This window comes from Diabrotica undecimpunctata, chromosome 2 (genome assembly GCF_040954645.1).
Source record: "Diabrotica undecimpunctata isolate CICGRU chromosome 2, icDiaUnde3, whole genome shotgun sequence".
Lineage (NCBI taxonomy): Eukaryota > Metazoa > Arthropoda > Insecta > Coleoptera > Chrysomelidae > Diabrotica > Diabrotica undecimpunctata.
In genome coordinates, this window is record NC_092804.1 from 27,792,635 (window position 1) to 27,816,801 (window position 24,167).

The 24,167-nt window shown below is 35.1% G+C and overlaps 1 long non-coding RNA gene across 1 annotated transcript in view; it reads left to right on the forward strand.

The window, feature by feature from the left end:
• Positions 1-15,299, forward strand: part of LOC140434367 (uncharacterized) — a 1,119,986-nt gene extending 1,104,687 nt beyond the window's left edge. The window contains exon 8 of the long non-coding RNA XR_011950047.1: positions 15,109-15,299. This is a non-coding gene — a long non-coding RNA (uncharacterized lncRNA). The remainder of the gene's footprint in view (positions 1-15,108) is intronic.
• Positions 15,300-24,167: the final 8,868 nt, after the last annotated feature.

Sequence of the window (24,167 nt, forward strand, 5' to 3'; positions counted from 1 at the left end):
TCCTTAATGTATGCAGACGACATAGTACTAATAGCAGATTCCGAGAATAAAATGCAGAAACTAATGGATATATGGGTAGAACAAATAGAAGAACTTAAAATGGAGATAAACGAGGAAAAAAGTAAGATAATGATAATCAGCGGCAAAGGAGATAAGGAAAATAATCAAATAAACATAAAATGTAAAAACTCAGAATTCAAAATAGTAACAACTTACGAATACCTGGGAAGTATAATAACTAATGACAGAAAAATAGACTGGGAAATAACAAATAGAGCAAAGAAATCAAACAAGTTATATTATGCGTTAGCCCCAATAATGAGAAAAAGAGAACTTGCACGAGAAACAAGAATAAAAATATATAACACAATAGTGATACCGACTGTGCTTTATGCAAGTGAAAACTGGACAATTCTGGAAAAACATAAGAGCAGGATAAACGCAATGGAGATGAGACATCTAAGAAGGATAGTTGGAAAGACAAAATGGGATAGATTAAGCAACGAGACTATTAGGAGAATGGCCAACCAGGAACCGATAATGAACAAAATAGCAAAGAGACAAATGAACTGGTATGGGCACCTGATGAGGATGCAATCCAATAGAATAACAAGAAAAATTTATGAAGCAAAAAACATTGGAAAAAGAAAAAGAGGCAGACCAAGAAAAAAATGGATACAGCAAGTAGTAGAGGCTGGAAAACTTAAACAAAAATCACTCGAGGAATTGAAAATAATGGCAGGAAACAGAAAAGAATGGAAGAGGTGGGTAAATGGAAATTAAAATAGCTAGCCCAAATCCGACACCCTGATATGGTAAAAGGAAGGGGAGAAAGAAAGAAAGAACATTACCCTTTCATTTGGTACTTACTATCTTGGTTAATTCCGCAATGATTCCCCTTCAGAAGCATATATCTTTTTTAACATCTTACCAAATCGACTTTGCTGTTGTTCCCTCCATGCACTTGTTTTTGGAAGTCGTTTGTTAAGTATAAACTGATCCTACTGCAGTCAATTGGTTTATTGTATATCTTCCATTTATTTACAATAAACATTACAGAATTCTGGAAATCCGTACCAGCTTCTACCGGTACAGTGCATTGAGACCATGTTTTTTGGAGTCACCTGGTAATCTTAAAAAGTATTTGCCGCCTGCTATCTAGTGCCTCGCAGTTATGAAAGATATGGAGTACTGTGTCAGGTTTCCCACTACTTATATATTCTAAAGCTTTAGTCTCCATGAAACATGCACAATGTGTACAGCTGTCCCTTAACTGACGCATGTCCAGTAGGGAAGCCTGTGTTATAATTCTGAGCTTGCTCTTGCTTGTCTTGCGTTATACTTAGGCCTATTAGCACATGTTCGTCCAGTATCTTTAACCGAATATACTTTCCCAGTGATGTTATGTTGTATTCAAATCCAAGTTTTTTCCTAACGCGGACAGTGTTTTTGGTACTCTTACGGCCACGGCCGTCTCTGGACAGAAGAATTTCGTAGTTTTTCCTCTTCTGGAGGGAGAAGAAGAAGCAGAAAAACTAACCATAAATATGCAACAAGCAGCATGAAACAAGACCAAGCAATTAAGAAAACCCTCAGGTCAAAATTATTCCAAAGAAATTTGGGAACTGGTGAAAAGAAAAAGAAAAACCAGGAAAACATGGCAAAAAACAGAACTGCCTAAAATAAAAATGTATTAAACAATCTTATTTATTTCATCATTTTTATTGGAGAGACGATTTTACGAAATTTAGGGAGCCGACTTGTATGGTAGGATGAGAGTTTACAAGTTCTTATAGCTTTTATAGCTAAATAGAAACAGACTTTATGGCTAGAGATTCTGACAAAGAACACATACAGATGATGATACAGACTGTATTGTTGTATATTCGGTAGACAAAGCAAATGTTCCCGGGTTCGACAATATCACCAATAGCTTTCATATAGTTATATAATTTGAGGCTGTTATTATCGGGAAAGAAATGAAAATAAAAATGGACATTATGGGACAGAGTTAGAAGTACAGATATGCGACGTAGATGCAAGGTGGAGAACATAAAGAACTGGGTTAGAAATAGAAGAGTAGAATAGAACGATCATATCTAAATGACAGCAAATAGAGTAGTAAAGATGGCTCGAAACGGTTCCCCAATAGGAAGACGATCAGTAGAAAGACCACGATAATGATGGAACATGGAAATTATGGAACAAACAGAATAATGTCTACATAAAAAGAAAAATAAGAAGAAATATTAAGTATTATTAGAAAGATATTAAGCGTAAACAAATATACGGGACCTACCTTTAACGTCGAATCCAAACTAAGTACCAAGTAGGTAGAGAGGAGCTGTATTAAAAAGAGTACGACTTCGTAATTTATCAGAATCTCCATAGTGACGATCTAATCAAAACTTTTTGATTTTTGTAGCGGCGATCGAACCCACCTATCTAAATACGGATATACCTACTGAGATCTCAGCTACCTGGACCGCATATTCTTCTTCTTCTTCTTTCTCTTTATAAGCAATTCTGCTTGTTCATTCGCGGATTAATACCTCTATGGAAGGTTGTCACTCCATCCTTTGCGTGGTCGTCCGATACTTCTGCCGATTGGTGACTTATCTCTTGCTATTTTGACGATATGGGTCTCCTCCATTATGTGGTTATTCCATTCTTTTTTTTTCTATTTTCTATTCTTTTTTTTTCTATTTTGTGTCCATTCATTTATACACTGTACGCTACATTTTCTTCTACTGTCTTCACTTCTCTTTCGATCTCTCAGCGTATTTCCTGTAATTCTTCTCAATACTCTCATCTCTGTAGTTTCCAGTAGCCTTTGTGTTGTGGCTGTGTCGGGTCTTGTTTCTGAGGCATAGTCATAGGCATAGACAAGTCATTATTGGTCTTACACTGTCTTTATAAATTCTTGATTTCATCTCAGTGTTAATGTGTCTGTTTCGCCATATAGTGTTATTAAGGCATTTGCATTTTACTTTTTGTACTTAATCTCTCACTTCTTTTTCCAGGTCTCCATAGCTAGACAGTGTAATTTTCAGGTATTTTATTTGCATTACTTGTTTAGCACTGATGCCATCAATTTCTATTTTACATCTGGTTGGTTCTTTTTCTGACTACTATTGTTTTAGTTTTCTGAGATTCGATTGCCATATTAAATTCTTTTGCTCTTATGTTAAATCTGTGGACCATTTTTTGCAGACTATCTTCATCTTGGTCTATCAATATTGCGTCGTCTGCGTAATAGAGTATTTTTTATTTCTTTGTTTCCCATTTTGTATCCTCTTCCTTTGATAACGCTTATAATGATTTCATTCATGATGAAATTGAAGAGCATGGGGCTCAATGAATCCCCTTGTCTTATTCCGCTGCCTATTTCTATAACTTCTGTAAGTTGTCCATCTATTCTGACTTCCATTTTGTTGTTTTGGAAGATGTTTTCGATAGTTTTTATAATATTTAGGAGAACTTCTCGATTATACAGATGATGGATTACATCTTTGAGTCTTACTCTGTTAAACGCTTTCTTAATGTCAAACAGACACAGAAATGAGTCTTCTATGAGTTCCGTCTGTATTTCTAATTTGTACATTGCCTCCCATAGTTCTGACCTTTGGTACAGAGTCATACGCCTTTCTCAGGTCTATAAATACCAAATGTATATCTCTATTTTTTGCTTTTTTCTTTTCCAACAGTTGTTCCAGTGTGTATATGTGGTCTGTGCAGGATCTTCCTTCGGTGAAGCCTGCCTGATCCTCCCCGATTTAACCTTTTATCGCTGGCTCTATCTTTACTCGGAGTATCTTCCCATATAATCTTCCTATTGATGATACTACGCTTATTCCTCTGTAGTTTTTTCTTGTACATTCTTGTACTTAGTGTAAAAATTTTCTGTGTACTAATGGGGCGACTTTTTCTTTGGCTCTGGTTTCTTTCGCAACAGCACTGTAAATCATCAGATAGTCATCTAGCATAATTTGACCCTTTTCTTTTTTCTTCGTCTCTTGTAGTGCACATGTCTATATTTTTTTTCTACAAGCTCTTTTGTAATTTCCTGCTCTCTTGTGTTTGGAGACTTTAAGTTCCAAGTACCGATGGGAAGTATATAATAAAATCATTCCTGTTCCGAGGCATAATCCTGTGTTGCATAGGATGTTGCTCCTTCTTTGTACGGTCTGTCGAGCTACTCGATCCATCCAACAAAACTGCAGGCGGAGTTGGGCCGCATATTAATCCTGTATAATATAAATTGAATATAAGAATGCAAAAGGTTGGGACCAGAATGATATATTTAAGAAACACGATCAGAACCTAGCGAAATAGAAAGAATGTGTTATATCTGACTGAAGTGAAAATGAGAATAAAACAGCTACCAGCCTACGACACATTCTAAGATAGCAAGTCAGCAATATGTATCAGATAAATATACTAAAGAAATTGTGGCTTATTCCCAATAAAAATAGTAAATTATATTATTAAGATGCCACAAAAAAATAGCTTCAGAACAATAGGTACTAAAGAAATTTATTAAGAAATAATCAGAGAGTGGACAAAACTATGTACATACTAAATGGAGAATGTAAAAAAATTAAATTGAGAAGGAATGCCCTAAATATTTCTAAATAAAAGCAGAATGAAACCATTAAAAAAGTATTTTTTGTGAAATAATTTCAAATAATGTATAATGTGCTATACGACTAATCCATTTTAATTCCTAATACTATCTACAAATGATCAGTCCGTGATTAAAACATAATTATATCAACAACTTTAACTGCACTATACGTTAAAATGAATTGTAATTAAAATGCAGTTCATAAAAAGCAAAAATAACCCATTTAAGTCTTTAGAACCGTCAAAAGAAAATTATCCTCATTGAAATTAAAATAAACACCGTCAATTCCCCATTCATATAACTTTTATAGTGAATAAAAAACATAACTGCAATTTATACAGTAACCTCATAGCACCAAGAAACATTTGTGCCTCATTTTACAAGCAATCCTGAACAAGAATGGCTCTTTATGACCATAAAACTCCCATTGTATTGATCGTTACGGCCCAATAAAGTGGTTAACTGTACACAGTTGCCGCTCGCTCACACCCCGTGCCAGCTCTTGCGGTTAGTTCGACTACTGAACGTCAGGTGGCGGCCTGATGGCGATTTCGGTCCTTGCAGCATCCTAGCCAAGATCTGACTCGTAAGAGTGGAAGATTGTAGCAAGGAAAGATTTTACTCACCTAAATCAAAAGCTGATTAATAGAATCACAATTGCAAAATTGAATATATTTTATTTATTTAAGTAGAATGTGCTAGTCCGATACATATAAAAAATGCAAAATCATTTAGGTATTCTATTTAAAATAAACTTTTGATTAAGTAGGTACATACGAGTATTATAAGCAGATATAAAGTTTATACAAATTATGAATTTTGGCATCACCAGCAGAAAATTTTGATGACTACTTTAGTATGATTGTTGGAAAATTCCTTTTATTCTTCATCAGATGTCTTATCCTATCAGAAAGTGAGAATAATCATGGTCTGTGTGTTTTTTGATTTATAATTAGGTATAATATTCTTGGAACGTTGAAAAAAGCCAGTATTGGGTATGTATCTCTTCTTGTATTAGTTTTTTATTTATCAGAATATCAAAGTTTTCATCTTTAATTAGTTTGAATAGCTCTATTATTATTATTTCATCCTACCCTTTAGCTTTTCTAGCTTTTGTATTTACGGCGTAAGTAACTTGTGTATAGATTAATTGCGTTCCCATAATTTCTTCACTATCTCCATCATCAACAACATTTCCTTAATTATGGGTTTAATAGATCCACTAGACAAAAATTCTTCCAGGTTATGATGGAATTTCCAATGCCGCTTCAGCGTCTTCAACTAACGAACATAATACTCACAGCTACAACAGATATCAGAAGCAGAATCTAGAACGAAAAATTTCAAGGATTTTTCATTATAAAAATGGACGAAAGCAAGGAGACAGTTTGCCGTACCTTCTACTAGTTCTCGAGTCCCTTCTCTGGAACAAATCAATAAAAAGAGACACGTAAAAACACATTTATAACAGCATAGTTAAAAGTATCACCCTCTAAGGCTCCGAAGTTTGAGATGTAACGAATGCTAAGAGAAAAAGCTCTTATCAACCGCAATGGATTTTACGAGAAGTTGTCGTCTAAAGATCAAAATTAGAGAGAATTTGAAATGAGCATACGAAATGAAATGGTTATGGGCAGAAATTTGCAGAAAGCGATTGAAAGAAGACAATTACTTAGTTTGGCCATGTTAAGAGAATGCCAGAAGGCAGATGGTTCGAGAAAATATTGGAATGGATACCTGTAGAACGAAGGAAAAGAGGTCGACCACGCCGAAGTTGGAGAGATGAACTTTATGGGGCTATGACGGCAAGAAACTTGGTAGAAGGTGGTGCTTTAAATAGAAAATAATGGAAACTGGGGACGCAGAGACTTCTCTTCTTTCTCGGAAACAGGAACAGTTTGGGCGTCGAAGTGATATTTTCATATTTTTTGTACCCACCTCTTTCATCCCTTCCGGTCCCTCTTTCATTCGTTGAAATTATTTTCCTTTTTCTTTGCTTATTTTACCTGTGATTGTTCCAACCTTCCCATTCTTGGTCGTCCCTTCTTCTCTTTCCGTATCTCTTGGATTCCATTATTCTTCTTACTGCTCTGTTCCATCCTGATAATATGTCCAAGCAATTTTAATTCGATTCCTCCTTTAATTCGCTTCTTAAATAATCGTTTCTAATATGATCCATTTTTGTGACATCAGCTATTTTTCGTAGTTGTTTCATTTCCGCTGCGTTCAGCGAGCTGTTCATTTTGGTGTTATTGACCCATGTCTCGCTTGCATACAACAGTGTTTCCAAAAATCGTGTTGTTCAGTGCATAGTAAATTTTGTAGTTTGCTTTCTTCACTCTATTCTATATCTCCTAATCGATTGTTCCGTCTTCTGATATCTCTACTCATAAATATTCAAAAGTTGATACTGTCTTAATTTGGTTTTCCTTGCAGTAAAGTGGAAAATGGTTTCTCTTATCATATTTCTTTTGTTTAACTATCGTACTTTTTGTTTTCTTCATGTTTATTTCTATTCTTTATTTTTCTAAATTTATCACTGACAAATTCAAATATTTAGGATTCATACTCTCAAAAAATGGAACCACCGAGCAAGAGATAACCAGCAGATTAGCACAGACAAGAACATGTATTAAACAAATGAACGGGTTACTGTGGCATAGACAGATTACCAGAAATACAAAGAAGAGAATTTATAACACCTTGGTACGCAGTATAATGACCTATGGAGCAGAGAATTGGGTAATAAATAAACGAAACAGGTCCAAAATCACAGCAACTGAAATGGAGTTCATGAGAAGAAGCTGCAGAGTGACAAAAATGGATCGCATCAGAAATGAGGAGATAAAACGAAGAATGGCAGTAGTACAAGACATACTCAGCTACATCGAAGAAAAACGTTTAATTTGGTATGGGCATGTGGGAAGAACAGATCATACAAGGTGGATAGCAAAGATTTCGGATTGGAGCCCAACAGGAAGGAGGAAAAGAGGTAGACCCCGAAGATCATGGAGGGATGAAGTGGACGAGGCCATGGAAAGACGAGACCTTAGAGATGGAGAATGGCAGAACAGTATGTAATGTAAATAGTTTAGAATACATCCCTTGAATATGAGTTTGAAGAAATACGCAAACTAAGTCTGAAAATGAAAGTAAAAACACTAAACTATATTGCAAGACGAGATTGCAATAACGTCAGCTTCATTTTTCTGCCATCGTTAACATAGAATATTGAATATTATTATATAAGTGTGTTAAAGAAAAATAGACATATTTTTGTGCAGATTAAATATAACTCATTTCAGATCAAAAATGGTATCATTTTTTTCATTCTGCTATGCCATCTAAACATTACGTAATATGCACTATATAGTTGTGTTTCTTTCTCGAAACTGTGAGTTTCATAAAAAAATTTTTGTCGCTCAATTCACCTCCCATGGCTTTTCATTTTATTCTGGTGCAACTCTCTTAATATATTTCCCCATTACTTTATAATACCGTTTTTACATACCTAAATCTATCACTTTTCTTCGTCTTCTTTCTTCTTGACTGGCTTTACAACTCTATACTGCAACTCATGGAAGAAAGAAGAAAATAAAAGAGTAACAAAAGAATGTACAAAAACATTCGGAGACAAATAAGAACCGGAATACGAAAAGCCAAAGAAAATTATTTAAAAACACAGTGTGAGTTATTGGAACAAAAACACGATACATTTAATATGCATAAAAAGGTAAAACAAGCAGCTGGTCTTCAAAAATCCAACACAGCTAGCAAACTGCAAGATCAACAGGGGAACATCATCACACAGATAAAAACAAGAAATATGCATATGGGCCAAATACATACAAGAACTCATTGATGATAATAGGTCCGAACAACCTCCGACCTACATATGTAATGACCACTTTCTAATCACATCAGATGAAGTGGAAAAAGCAATATCATAACTAAAAGATAGCAAAGCTCCTGGACCTGACAAGGCGTATACTGAACTCATAAAGCTTTTTAACACCGACGATACTCAACGACTAACAAAAATATTTAATGACATATATTTAAACGGAGTAATACCAAGATCATGGCCGAAGTCAACGATTATTGCTCTACCACTTTACTTTACTTTACTTAATCAGTAGAACCCATTTGTACCTTTCGGTGTTGGGCCGTTTACAATACAGTTCATTAAATTACAATATTTGACAGTCTTCTGAGGTGTCCTAGCTCTTAACGAACTTTCTCCATTCCTTCCTATTGGATGCCATCTGTGTTGATTCCTGCCAAGTCTTACCCTTACTCTGCAGTATCTGCGAGATGTCACTGTTCCATTCTTTAATGGGTCTTCCTCTTCTGTTCTTCCCTATTGGTTTGGCGTCCCACACTCTTTTTACTTGTCTATTATTGTCCATCCGGGTTAGATGTCCGAACCATGCCAATTTTTTCTCTTTGATTGACTCGAGTATCGGTTTGATTTTGAGTCTTTCTCTTATTTCTTCATTTCTGATTCTATCAGTTCTTTTTACTCCTATCGTTCTTCTGAGGTATTTCATCTCTGCTGCCTGAATTCTGCTCTGATGTCTTTTGTTTAATATCCAATTTTCTGCTCCATATGTCACTGTAGGTCTATATATTGTTTTGTATATTGTCATCTTGGTCTTGATATTTCTTTGTTATTAAGGAATCCTCTATTTAGTGCTTGGAATAGTTTTCCTGTGTTTTCCATTCTGTTGTTAAGATCATCCTCGATGTCTCCTTTGTTGTTGATTACTGTTCCTAAGTATTTGTATGAATTTGTCTGTATTATTTTTTGTTGGTCTATTATTACTTCTATTTGATCTTCCGTCCCTTGTTTCCTTGATATTTTCATAATTTGAGTCTTCTCTTTGTTTACGTTTAAGTTGTATTTGCTTGCTTCTAGGTTCCATTTCTCTAAGTTGTATTTCAGTTTTTCTGCAGTTTCCACAATTAATACTATGTCGTCTGTAAATATACACATCTCAGCATATATTATTTGCATTTTGTTCCAACCGATGCAGTATTTCTTGAATGTTTTCTTACATTCTTTCACTATCTCATCTATTACATTTATGAATAGTACTGGGCTGAGACTTCCCCCTTGTCTAACTCCTTGGGTTGTTTCAAGTGGTTCTGACTGTATATTTAACATTCTTACTGTATTTGTTGTTTTCATGTATATACTCTTTGTTGCTTCTATCAGTTCTTCACTTACTTGTTTCTTCTTTAGGCTTTCCCAAATATCTTTTCTTTTGACTGAGTCGAATGCTTTTTCCATGTCTATAAAGCTCAGATGTATTTCTTTATTTTTCTTTAAGGCTTTTTCTATTACTTGTTGCATGGAGAATATATGGTCTTGTGTGTTGTGTCCTTTCCTGAATCCACTTTGTACATCCTCTAATTTATGTTCTATTTCTTTTCTAATTTTCCTTTCTATTATGGTTTCGTATACTTTTGCTGCTACACATAGTAGTGATATACCTCTATAGTTCCTACAGTCTCTTGTGTTTCCTTTCTTGTATATAGGTATAATTACTGCATTTGTCCATTCTCAAGGTATTACTTTTCTCTTCCATATTAGGTTATATATGTATAACAATTTTTCTTTTGCTTTTACTCCTATATATTTCATCATTTCTGGTGCTACTTCATCGCTTCCTGGTGCTTTTCCAATCTTTATCTTTCTTATTGCTTCTTCCAGTTCTTCTTTTTCTATAGTTTCTGGATTTTCCGTGTTTCTCATGGATACTCTCCTGTTGTGGCTTTGCTTCTCCATTGTATTCGCTTGATTTCCATTCAGTATCAGCTGAAAATGTTCCCTCCATCTTTCCATTATTGTCTTATCGTCGTTTATTATTGTTCCTTCCTTGTTCATTATTTGTTTCAGTTTCGTTTCTTTGTTGCTTCTTAGGTTTTTCAGTGTTCTGTAAAATAATTTTACGTTTTCTTTGCTGTTTTCTTCCATTTTTTCATCGAATTTTTCCCAACTGTTCTTTTTCTCTTTCTTAACTATCTCTTTAACTTTTGTTCTTTGTCTCTTATAATTTTCATATTTTTGTTGTGTTTTGTCTTGGATGTATTCTTTTCATAATTTCTTCTTTTCTTTTATTTCTCTTTTCACTTCATCGTTCCACCAAGATGTTCGTTTCCCTCTGTTGTTATTTCTTGTGGTTCCACATATTGATTTAGCTGTTTTTATCATCGCATTTTTAAATTTTCCCCATTCTCCAATTTGCTCTACCAAAGAAAACAAAATTCGTATCCTGCAATGATTTCCGGACCATCAGCTTAATGAGCCACATTTTAAAGTTATTTCTAAAAATCATACATCAAGGGATATATAGACTATACGAAGAAAAAATCAGCCATACACAGTTTGGTTTTCGGAACGCAGTGGGTACGAGAGAGGCTCTCTTTAGCATACAAGTGCTATTTCAACGATGTAGTGATGTGACTTGCGATATTTATGCATGCTTCATTGATTATAATAAAGCATTTTATACTGGTAACACGACAAGCTGATGGAAATATTAACAAATATTGGAATAAATACCTGTGATCTAAGAATTATTAGCAATCTTTACTGGAATCAAACATCGTCTATCCGTACAGAGGCAGGAGAATCCGATGATATCAAAATCAAACGCGGGGTCCAACAGGGATGTATACTATCACCCCTGCTGTTGCAGGGGTGATAGGGGTGAGAGGTGTTGCCTCAGAGTATATGCTAACATATACTCTGAGGAAATCTTTCAAGAAGCAGTAGAAGATGTTGAAGCCGAAATTTAAATTAACGGAGAATATATCAATAACATCAGATACGCGGATGACACGGTGGTATTTGCTGACAGTTATGAAGCCCATCAGGAGGAATCACAGAAGTGAGTCAGAGATATGGACTTTCACTGAACATTAATAAAACAAAATGTATGATGATCTCTAAGAAGGAACAGCAAATTGAAAGAATCAGTGTGAATGGTCAACCAATAAAAAGAGTAAAAACATACCTTGGTACGAACGTCAATGAAAATTGGGACCACTCGCTAGAAATAAAATCTAGGATTGAGTAAGCAAGCCTTGCATTTCAAAAATGGCTAAGCTATTCAAATGCCATGATTCATCAGTACTCATAAAAATCAGGTTACCTCGATGTTATATATCTTTCCTATACTGTTGTACGGAGTTGAGTCGTGGACTCTCACAGACCCCATCTGTAAGAAAATTAAGGCTTTTGAAAAGTGGCTTTATCGTAGAATCCTGAAGATATCCTATACCGACCACGTTACTAACCAAGACGTTTTATTAAGAAAGCAAAAAGGAAAAGAGTTGTTAACCACAATAAAAACAGCCAAAATTAAATACATTCGTCGAAACAGCGAAAGATATGGGTTGCTGCAATTAATTCTTCAAGAAAAAGTAGAAGGAAAACGAGGACCAGGACAGCGAAGAATTTTCTGGCTGAAAAATCTACGTACGTGGTTCAATACAGCGACCACAAATCTTTTCAGAGCCGCAGTTTGCAAAATACAGATTGCCATGAGGTCGCCAACATTCGAAAAAGATAGGCACTACAAGAAGAAGAAAGCTTTACAACTCGGGGTGAATCTTCGCCGCATTCACTATAGCTTTTCATCTGCTACGATCTTGCGCACGACCTATTGATCTTCTACCGTCTAGTCACTCAAAAAACACTGTCTTTAGCACTCTGTATTCCTCTGATCTTACCACATGACCTGCTCATCTTATCCTTTTATATGTCTGACGATGCTATCCTCACTTCCAGCTCTTAAATTCCTACATAGAAAATAGACACTTCCTGGTGAAGCACGGTACCGAGCACACTAAGATATATCCTATTCACTCAGGCATCCCACAAGGCAGCGTTTTCGGCCCAATTCTATATCTTTTATACGTATGCAGATGACACTGCTATCCTGGCATTCGACACAGATCCATCAACAGCATCAAGAAATCTTCAATTAAACGTAAATAGAATTCAGCAATGGATGAAAGTATGGCGCATCAAATCTAATGGAACTAAGTCAAAACATGTTACATTCACGCTACGTAGAGAAACATGACCCTCTGTATATATTGATAATTGTCTAATTCCTCAATCCGAGGACGCTAAATATCTTAGCATGCACTTGGATCGCCGTCTAACTTGGAAAAAACATATGTTTTACAAACGAAAACAGCTTGGACTTAAATTGGGAAATATTTATTGGGTCATTGGACGCAATTCAAACCTATCTTTGGATAACAAAATTTTACTCTACAAGTCCATCCTCAAGCCCATATGGACTTATGGGATTCAGCTATGGGGCACTGCTAGCGTCTCCAATACAAACATCTTACAGATATTCCAAAATAAAGTGCTGCGTGCCATAGTCAATGCACCATACTATGTATCCAACGAGGTGATTCAACACGACATCCCCCTAGAATCCGTGAAAGAAGCCATACAACATTTTAGTGCTAAATACTGTGAACGAGTGCTAGTGCATCCTAATACGTTTGCTCGAGAACTAAATGTGCGGAACGTCTTTGAAGTGTAAAATCCACAAGGAAACTAAGTTCCTGTAGCTGGCTGTACACCATGTATCACAAAAAATTATTAGAATCCTTTATAAAAGGTATATATTAAAAAACCAAATCGGGCTATGTTAAAACGACAAAACATTTTCGGAATCCATATTCCATCATCAGTGTCTAGGTGTACATGTTTAGAGCCACTAGATATCTGGGTAAAAACTCGTTAAAAGTTATTAGTTTAAATTTATTTTACATTAAAATTAAAAAAAAAACACACAAATAGTTTACAAAAATTTAAACTAATAACTTTTAACGGGCTTTTACCCAGATATTTAGTGGCTTTAAACATGTACACCTAGACACTGATGATGGAATACGGATTCCAAAAACGTTTTGTCGTTTTGACATAGCCCGATTGGGTTTTTTAATATATACCTTTTATAAAGGATTTTAATAGTTTTAAGTCTTTGAAGTGCGTAGACTAAAACGGCAATTACCGTCCGACTTGTCCAACTGAACATAATAAGTGTATTCAAACTAACAAAATTTTAATTTTAGAATTGTAAAAAGGTTACTCACTGGAGTAACTCTCTACATGTCTGCATTCTTTACCATACCAACTGCTTAATGCCCAATGGACAGATTGTTGTACTCAATGGAGTGAATAAAAAAAAATATATGTCTGACGATGTTTTCAGTACCATAGAGAGTCACCAATTAAGCATTGCGTCGCCATCTCCACCCTCCTGTCAATTCATCTCTTTGGGTTCCAAATATTATTCTAAGAACCTCAAATATTATTCTAGCTGCTCTTTTATTTCCCGCTGATGTAAGGTCCATGTTTCACTTCCATTTGTAACAACTGGGCGGATAATTGACTTGTCAATCTTAGTTTAGATTTTCTGTTTAGCAGCTTGGATCTTAATAATGATGATAGGGAGTATAATGGTCTATTTCTGCTATCCTTGCTGAGACCTCTTTTTCTACGTGGTTGTCATCTGTGACTACCGTCTTCAGATAATGATGATAGGGAGTATAATGTTCTATTTCTGCTATCCTTGCTGAGACCTCTTTTTCTACGTGGTTGTCATCTGTGACTACCGTCTTCAGATAATGATGATAGGGAGTATAATGTTCTATTTCAGCTATCCTTGCTGAGACCTCTTTTTCTACGTGGTTGTCATCTGTGACTACCGTCCTCAGATATTTAAATTTTTTTACTACTTCGTAGTTGTGTTCATTAATAGTTATGTTCTGCCTAACTCTTGGTCTTGGATTGTTTTTACTAGCATGTATTTCGTATTCTCTTCATTTATTCGAAGACCCAGACTACCTGATTCCTCTTCTAGTTGGTAAATCACCTCTCCCACGTCTCTTGTAGAATGAGCGACTGCATCTAGGTCATCAGCAAAGGCCAACAATAGTTTTGAAGATATTTTACTTATTGCATAAGTCCTGATGTTATACTAAATGGCATCGATGTTCTATTTCCTGTCTTTACGTGTGCATACGAGTCTGTCACGCACATTTGAGTTAGCTTCACTAGTTTTCTTGGTATTCCCATTTCTAGCCATGCTAGCCATAGTCTACTTGTTTTTATTGAATCATATGCTTGCTGGTAATCTACGAAAATTTGGTGTGCATGTACATTTGGTGTACATGACAAGATCTAATTTTGAATTTAGTGCCATAAAAATCAAAAGACTTTTAAAACAAGTGTAATATGACTTGCAAAAGCAAAACCTTTTATAGCTTTTTTGAAGGGACAACACATATTCCACGAAGGAAAACTGATGAAATGTCCTGAGCATTGAATTTAATGTCGACGGTTATTTTGTAGCTTCTCCAAATGATGGTCGACTTGCATTTGTTATTGAATTTGTCGCAATTTTATTTGAAACTGTAACTAATGTACTGATCTTTTGTTTTAGATTTCTACACAGATTTGTCAGCGTCTGAGAAATAATACTTTGTGGGCTGCTGGGTCCTCGAAATCAAGATACAAAACCTAAGGTCAGCAATATTCAAGCCTTTCCACATCATAATATATGTTAAATCAGTGTTCACACAAGCATGCTACTATAATATTTGTTTTTTAAAATATTTTTTTTAATATACCATTAAAAAGTATAACAGAGTTTACAATTATTGAGTGTTAATCCTTAAAAACAAAATTTGAAATTTTTATTTGTAATGTCATATGTCATATGTTCTAACTGGTGTAGTTTTTGTAAGAGCAAAAGTGATTGGTTTCACTGAATTGTCGTTCAGTATTAATTAAAAAAAATGCTCCCTGTACAAATATTAGTTAAATATGTGACAATAGTCATCTTATAGTCATCATTTGATTGATTTGTTGTTTCATTTTTCATGGACTGTTATTATCTTTTGTTTATGGATGGCAAGGAATAATCTATTACATTTTGTAACTAACTTCCTAAAGTATGTTTTATGTACGTTCATTCAATACAAAAAATGTGGTTATCAAAGACAAGTTACAAAATTATTTTTGATGAGGTACATCTACATATAACACATAAAACAAGTTTTTTTTTTTAAATTCAGTATTGATAATGATAGGTTCTGACTTTTGAAAAAAATACGCTGTAAGTCTAATTGTTTGGCTAAGCTCCGACTGTTTATCCTCAATGTGATACTGCCTAATAATCCAACAACGGAAATTCTCTTTACCACTGTCCATATGCACATCTCCAGATTGGAACGGGGGGACAGCATAAGTTATGTTAACGTTTTGTGGGACTACGGTGTATTTTGTTGGTAGAAGCAATGTTTTTGTGGGAATTCTGGTGAGTAATTGCCCTCAGCGATGGCATCTTGCTTTAATTACTCTGATGTTTGAGATTTCGATGATTCTCAAAATGCACCTTTTACTGAGTGTTTCGATCCGATTTTGGATTGTAGGTATGTTGGCTACTTGGTGATGAATGCTAACGGATAATCACGATCTTTACCCATAATTCCCCTAAAGACTTCCGTTGCCATGAGTTGCTTTAATTGACTTTTATTTATTGAGGAGTAAAAGAGTCTCGTTCTTTACTGTAGGCCTGATAAAGGATTTATATGTGTGTAGGAGAGTAAAATGATTGGAATTCCCAAGTTTACGGCATAATGCTTTTAGGAAGTTAGCTCTCTTTGTTACTCTGTTTAGGGTATTTTTAATACAGGTGCTCCAGTTGAGTTTTTTCTCTCTGTGGTTTCTATTTCTATATCAAAGATACTATCTGGAAGTTTTTTGAGGTATCTACTGTGGATGCCATCTGGGCCAGGGACTGTGTTTTTGCCTTTGCTACACAGGCTCGTGATGGCATCAGTGTCTACTGGACCAACTATATGGTAATAGTTGTCCCTTCTTTAGGGGTAGGGGATGTGGAGTAGTTCATCGATTCTCTGATTGGAATCCGGTAGAAATGGTTGATTGAAATTTGGATTTTCGAGGTTTGGAATGTGGCTTGGAGTGTAATATTAAAAGATTCAGCATTGTCTTGTGGATTGTTAAGTTTAGACCGGTCTAATCACCGTTTTATATATTCTAATCTTTGATGTTTGTGTTAGGCTTTTATATTTAATAGTATTATGGAGGCTGTACATACATCTGTTTGCTGCCTGAATTCTTCCTTTAATCTCTTCCGCGATATCGTTATCTGCAGTAATTATTGCACCGAGATATTTAAAACTCTTCATTCTTTCAATGTTATATGGGTCTATTGTAACATTTTGCCCTATTATATCTCGTCCCTTTTGTCTGTTGATGCACATGTATTTGGTTTTCTCTTCGTTTACCCTTAAACCAGTTTTCTTTGCCTCTACCTCCAATTTATTAAAAGTCTCCTTCACATTGGTGACTGTGTTTCCCACAATGTCAATGTCATCTGCGTATGCTAGTAGTAATTTTGGTCCATTTACTGTCACTAATTCTGTTTTAAGTTGTGCTGCTCTTACTACTTTCTCCAGGATGATATTAAAGAGGAGAGGTGACAGCGTATCTCCTTGTTTCAGGCCACTGCTTATTTCGAAAGATTCTGAGAGTTTGTTACCTATCCGTATTCTGGATCTACAGCTATTCACACATAACTTAACAAGCTGGATAAGTTTTTTTGGAACTGAGAGTTCTGCCATTGCATTCCACATATGATCCCTTTTAATGCTGTCGTACGCTTGCCGGAAATCTATAAAGAGATTATGGATAGTTCTATTGAATTCCCATCCTTTTTCAAGCAGCTGTCTTAGAGTAAAGATCTGATCTATGGTCGATCTATGTTTTCTGAAGCCGGCTTGGTATTCCCCCATGAAATTTTCTACAAACGATGTCAGCCTACTAGGATGTTCGCTAAGATTTTATATGCCGTATTAAGTAGGGAGATGCCTCTATAATTAGAGCACTTGGTTTTTATGGATGGGGATTATTACACTTTCGTGCCATTTTGTTGGTATTTTCTCTTCTTTCCATATAAGTGTTATTAGTTTGTGTATTTGTTTATGTAGAGTTTCTCCTCCGTACTTAAGGAATTCAGCCAGTATATTGACAGAGCCTGGAGCTTTTCCGTTCTTCAATTTGTTAATTGCTTGCAATATTTTATCTATTTCGGGGTCCTCTACCGGTACAGACACGCATCTAGTTCTGAAGCCTTTCTTTTCATTTGGCACTGATTTGTAAAATGCTCGACTATTTGACTGTTGGCTATTCCTTTCCATTTCTTCATATTTCTGTTGTTCGTACTTCTTTTTTTTCTCTCTGATTAATTTTCTTGTTTCTCGGCGTGAAGTTGCATAGTTTTCTTTACTTTCTGCTGTTCCTTGTTGAAGCATAATGTTTCGCTTTATCTGTTTGTCGTGTAGTTTTTCTTGACATTCTTTACCAAACCATATCCTTGTTCTCTTCCTGCTTTTTCCTATTATTAGTTCTGCTGACTCCGTAATTGATTTTTCCATTTGTTGTCACAGCCTTTTGACATCATTGCTCTGGTCTACTGTATTTAGATGCTGTTTAATTTCTTGTTTGTAATTTTCTCGGATTTCCTCATTTTGCATTTTCTCGATGTTCCACTGTCCAAATGTTTCGTTGGCCTTAGGTTTCTCTGAAGATATTCTCAACCTGATTTTTGCTCTTACTAGGTGATGGTCTGTATCTCTATCTGCACTCCTGAGGCTTCTTACATCCAGCACATTCCATGTCTAGTATCGATAATTACGTGGTCAATTTGGTTCCGCGTGGAGTGGTCATTAGAGACCCAAGTCTGTTTATGAATGTTTTTATGTTGGAACATAGTAGACTTTAGAAGCATATTGTTAGCCGATGCTAGCTCTACGAGCCTTTGTCCATTGTTGTTTGAGATATCGTGGAGGCTGTGTTGTCCTATTGTTGGTCTTAGGTTAGGTTCTTTGCCAATTTTTGCGTTGAAGTCTCCACAGATTATCTGCATGTCTTGTTTGGGGATTTTTTCAAGCGTTCTTTCGAGTTGTTCATAGAAGTAATCTGTAATATGTTCGTCTTTATCTTCTGTATGAGCATGTGCGGATATAATTGAGATATTGTACCATTTTCCTTTCAGTCTAATGTAACACAGTCTTTCACTAATGGGCATGAAACTTATAATACTGTTCAAGTATTCTTCTCGTACTACGAAACCTGTGCCACATTAGTGTTTTCCTGTCTGGTTTCCACTGTAGAAAATGACCGCCTTGTCTATTTTTATGTTTCCCGTATCTAGCCACCTTAGTTCTTGTATTGGCGTAATGTCCATTCCTATTCTCTAATTGTTTTATTGCATGTATAGATGCTCTCGTCCGGTACAAACTTAGAACATTCCATGTTCCAACATATAAAGTCCTTTTTCATTGCGATTGACGTTTTCCATATGTATCTGTTCGATTCCGAGGCAAACTTGCAGTTTTCATAACACTGTTTTTTATAAGGGCAGGTTGTTGGCCTTCCGCTTAATCCTCCTCCTTTATCCGGGCTTGGGACTGGCAAGAAAGACTGTTAAGCTTCTCGATCCACCCAACAGTCATTCCAGGCGGAGTTAAAAGTGCTTTAATTGAAATGTTTAATGAGAAACAATAATATTTAGGTTAGTTTCGTCTATAAGAATGTATGTAAAAAATGAAGTAATGTCTGTGGACGCGATAGTATACTGTGTAACCGTTTCAAAAGATTTAAAAGAAACTCATTATATATTTCGATTATTTTTTTTTAAATAAAACTTCTAACCCCATCTATCTGTCAAGTACCTACTTGTAGCCGACTCAAGGTTTCTTCTGTAATTCCCAAATATCTCCGGTAGATGAGCCTATTCATCAACTTGTCACTCACGCCCAATTTCCAGATTCAGGCGCCATGATAGCGCTTCGCTCTTTTCTGTTAAGACCGTCCAACCGTTAAGACGTGTTTCCAAAGTGGGTCTCAATTCAGAGGTGAGTTAATAAATCCTTTTCTTGTCCATATTTCAGTTCAGATAGATATATTATTTTTTTAGACCCTTATTGGAGAGGCTATAATGCTGATATTATATTTCTAATACTCGTCGCAAGATAGTATTGCTATGGAGTTATTCCAGATCATGGCCCAGTAGCAGTATCTTTTTTTGGAATCCCTAACCCCTCTTATCTAGGATGATGGTGATTTGATATAGTACGTAGCTGAATCAATGGTTTATTTGGTGACTGATTAAATAAGAAGAGAAACAGAGCAGATTAAGGTTGTACCAATTTTTATTATACCTACTTTCAAGACAACAGAAATGATTATGAACTCAAAAAAAAATGAAAATATAGTGAAGTGTTCTAATTTAATTTAAAGGTTTATTTTCTTCATTGTTCCTAGTTGATAAATAACTATATTATTTTCAATGTAAACAAATTTCGAAATTTGGGGTTAATATATATATACATTCATTTTCTTTATAACCAATTCTTAATTTAATACGATACAAAGATTTTTTGTTTATGATAATGTTAACATAAAATAATATTTTGGAATCCCTTTGGAATGACGTAACTTTTAATGTTTTCTTTTTGTTCATTACTAAGAAATAATAAAGAATAGTTTTCTTGTAAACTTTCAATAAATCTTAATTTTTTTTTGCTCTTCCCCTTCAAGGATAAACCAGGGGTGGCGTCCAATAATAAATAATAATTTCATATTATCTAATTGTGCTTGAATTTAAAATACGATATAGTTTCTATAACCCCGCCCTATTCTCTTCGACAACGAGCGATTCTGGCCTTGTAATATTATTGTAGCACGGCAAGCGTTACAAAAATGTCGCCCTCCGACGTGGGGCATGTATTAGATTTGCTCCATTTGTACCTTCGTTACAAAATGTCGCCCAGCGTGTGGGGCTTTTGAATATTCCTGTATCTTCAGAGTTTTTTTCAATATTATTAGTTGTTTTGTACCCCCCTGTATATGTGGTTAATTAAGTCTGTATGTTTTGAACCATTTTTTTGGTTAAATTGTGTATTTGTTTTATCCAATTTTTCATTAAATCAACACTGCTACTATTTTAGAATTTTTTGCAAAGTATTTATATGTATTCGTTTTTAGTCTTCGTAAAATTACGTAGAAATATTTCCGTCTACTTTCTGAGATCAAAATAAAACGTATTTGGAATGATGTGATGTAAACATTCACTGCTTAATTTCTTTTTGTCGGTATTCTTAATGCGGTGTTTTTCCAGACTCGTCTAGAATAAACATTCCATGTTAGAGAAATTTTGTTTATGTCCATAAATTAATTCGTATCTAAACGATGGCTTTCTTTGCAGTTCAGTCTTATTTGTTGATAGAACCATAATAATTATATTCCTCAATGTGTTTATTTTAAATAAACGAAATGGCTCTTAGCGTTCGGTATTTGAAAAATCAATTAAGTGAATTTTATTTCTTAACCTTGATTCATGGTTTCTATTTACGGCAAACAGTTGGGAATTATATCTATATACAGGCTGTCCCGACCTACCTAATTTTAAAATGTGTTATCTGGTTTCGTGCAGAATAATTACGCGAAATATTTTTTTGCGAGGATTTGAAGTTGAGTTCTTTGATATTAGGATGTTTTTAATATGTTAAGTCGTCTGTTATCTGTTAAATTTTCTTTTTAATTTGTTTTTCGTTTATTTTAAAAATTTATTTTTTCATAGTTTAACTTTTTCGTACTTTGAAAAGAAAATTTTATTTCCTGAAAAGGAAAATGCTTTCTATATTTTACAGTCCATGGTTCTTTTGTTTTGCATGTATAAGGAAGTAATGATATGACTTCGTTTCTCTCTGCCTAAGGCGTCTTTGTTGAGAATATAGAGCGGAAATATTGTTATTCTCCTTCTGTTATGTTAATTTTATGTCTTTGTGTGGTCAGATGTAGTAGAAGTATGTTTTTGGTACTGGAACTTATTTTTATTTTGTGGTTTTACCTTTTTTTTTCTCGAGATGTCCTGTAGGACGTACAGGCACGTGACCTGTATTATTGTATCTTGAGTTATTTGTGTGATGTCAGACTACTGGTATATCCAGCAGCTTTCTTTTTTTTGTCGTTGACATTTTTGCGGTGTTCTAATAGTTTATTAGACCACATATATCTTTTTGCTTTGAGACTTTTGGCTAAGGCTCAAAAGCTTTCATTTATTATCTTGTGTTCACGATATGGTACAAGTGAGGTTGAAGTAGTTTGCTGTTGTCTATTGTGACTCTTTGTATATACAGAGGTGAAACAACCCGCTGCCGCCTATTGTGAATTTATCTTTAATCTTTATGTCGACGTTAAGACCACGTTTGTTTAACAATTGAAATAGTTCTGGTACTACCGTTAAATGACCCACTGAGAATTAAAAGTTTATATTATTTTGACTCTATTGGAGTTCTGCTAAAGAATGGTAAACATTTCTTTGTGATTTGTATGACGACCATATTGGATTCAATTAGGTGTCAAAAATGTTTTACTGTTCAACCTTTTTTTATTGTTGTGGTGTGTTACATCCAACATCATGATTTTTTCATTATTGACGATGGACTGTAATATTTTTCTATTTCTTTGGAAGATTGTAATAATTCTTCCGTTCCTTTTAAGTCTTATCGTAAGTTTTTGTTTCGTGAAAGACTCTTACGATTCTTTTTTTGTTTCTTTTGGAAACATCAGTCTTAGACTGAACTGTTTGTGTAGCGATTGTGGCTTGTATGCCATATACCCATTTTTCTTTCTTCTTCTCCAAGATTGTGTATTAACGGTTTGGATTTATTTTCTTCTTTTGTCCTTTTGGGAGTCTCCTTGTTGGAAATTTTTCGCTGTGATCAATCCCAGAGGATATTCTTATGGAACTATTGGCCATCCTGTCTTTCTTCTTTTGCGTTAGTTCAATTTTCAACCAGTTGTTGGAAATTCATTCATTGCTTGACTGTCATAGTCAACTTTATTATTGTTTGATGCTATTTAGGTTGTCTACCTAGTGGATAACCATAGCGAATTTTGCTAAAGCTACTTAGTTGGCCACCCGCCTTTGTTGAGCTGGAAGCATCCCTCTTTTCGCTCCCAGAAACTTTAACACTGGTCTGTTCCACACTTTTAGTTAGGCTAGAGCCGTGTTTATAGAAATCTGCCATTGGTCGTTGTGCCTAATAGCCAACGAACTGTACCTGATGTCGATTCATCAAATCGAGCATCCAGTTTGATTTTGCATGTTAATATGTCATGATTTTTGTTTATTTTTTTGTTTTATTCAGACCTAGAAGCTTATCAACCTGTCAGTATTTCGTCGGATAATTCAGATTTGTCTGAAACCGAATAAATCGGTTTTCTTAAAATTTTAATACCTTTCTTCTTAAATGTTCAGTCCATTCTTAATTTTTTAGTTGATTCCCTTTACGCCTTTGCGTACTTAATCTTTGCTACCTTCTCCAGCGACTATTCAACCCCTCCGTGGCCCGTGTACAGGAAGAGTTGCGCTAACGCGAACTTTATCCTGGAGAGGATTCGTGTTCTTTCCAATTTTTTTTTGGCGTGGGGTCAGTACAGCACTGATACCCTAGTACTTAGTACATTGAATACCACTTTGCTTTGGCAAATCTGTCCCCTAGTACTTCTTTCCCTTCAGGAAGTTGACACGTTTCAATTTTTTTTGAGCTGTCTCGACAACCCTTGTTTTATGTCGGTGGTGTTGACTATTAGTCAGGGAGCATCCTGCTATAGTCAAGTGGATTAGTGGACCTATCCCTATTCCAATTAATAATTTTGTGTATCTCAGATGTTGTCGCAAAGAGACGAGCCTCTGGAAGTAGTGTAGGAGACTCCGCACGTCGATCTCCAGAGCAACTCAGTTTGGCTCGCACCCCAGTTCGTTGAACTGTTTTACTTTTTATTATTATAATATTGATCATTTATTGTGTTCAATATGTCTATATATATGTATATATGTCGTATTTCTTTTCGACATACATTTTATTTTTATCTTATCTTATTCTACTTCGGTATTATTCTCTCTCTAGTTTGTATTGATCGAGATCTTAGGTTTATGCTACCCCGACCAAGAACCTATATTGATTTTAAGGGTGTTTGCAAAATTTAATCTCATTTTATTTTTAGAATGCCTTGGTAGAATGTGATATTTTTATGCTTATGGTAGTTTATATTACAATAAATTGTACATACCTTTAGTTGTCTTCAAGTGGATACAAAATTCAATTTATCTTATTTTACGGATTTATAAATCCAAGTAATTTTTTGGTATCTATACCAAAGATATCAAGATTCCTCTGTCTAGTTACCAATGATAGTTCATTATAGTATCTGTTCATTTTGCCTAAGTTTTACTCTTAGTGTGAAGACCTTCGAATTTCGACTCTCTATTTGAAACCCCCCAAAATAATGTTTGAAAAGATTATTGCTGTCTAACATCCTATATTCTGAATGGCCAGACACTGAGGAAGGCTAGGGATGAAGTAAGCGGATTCCCGCTAGTTGACTCGTCGGAATGATAAGCCA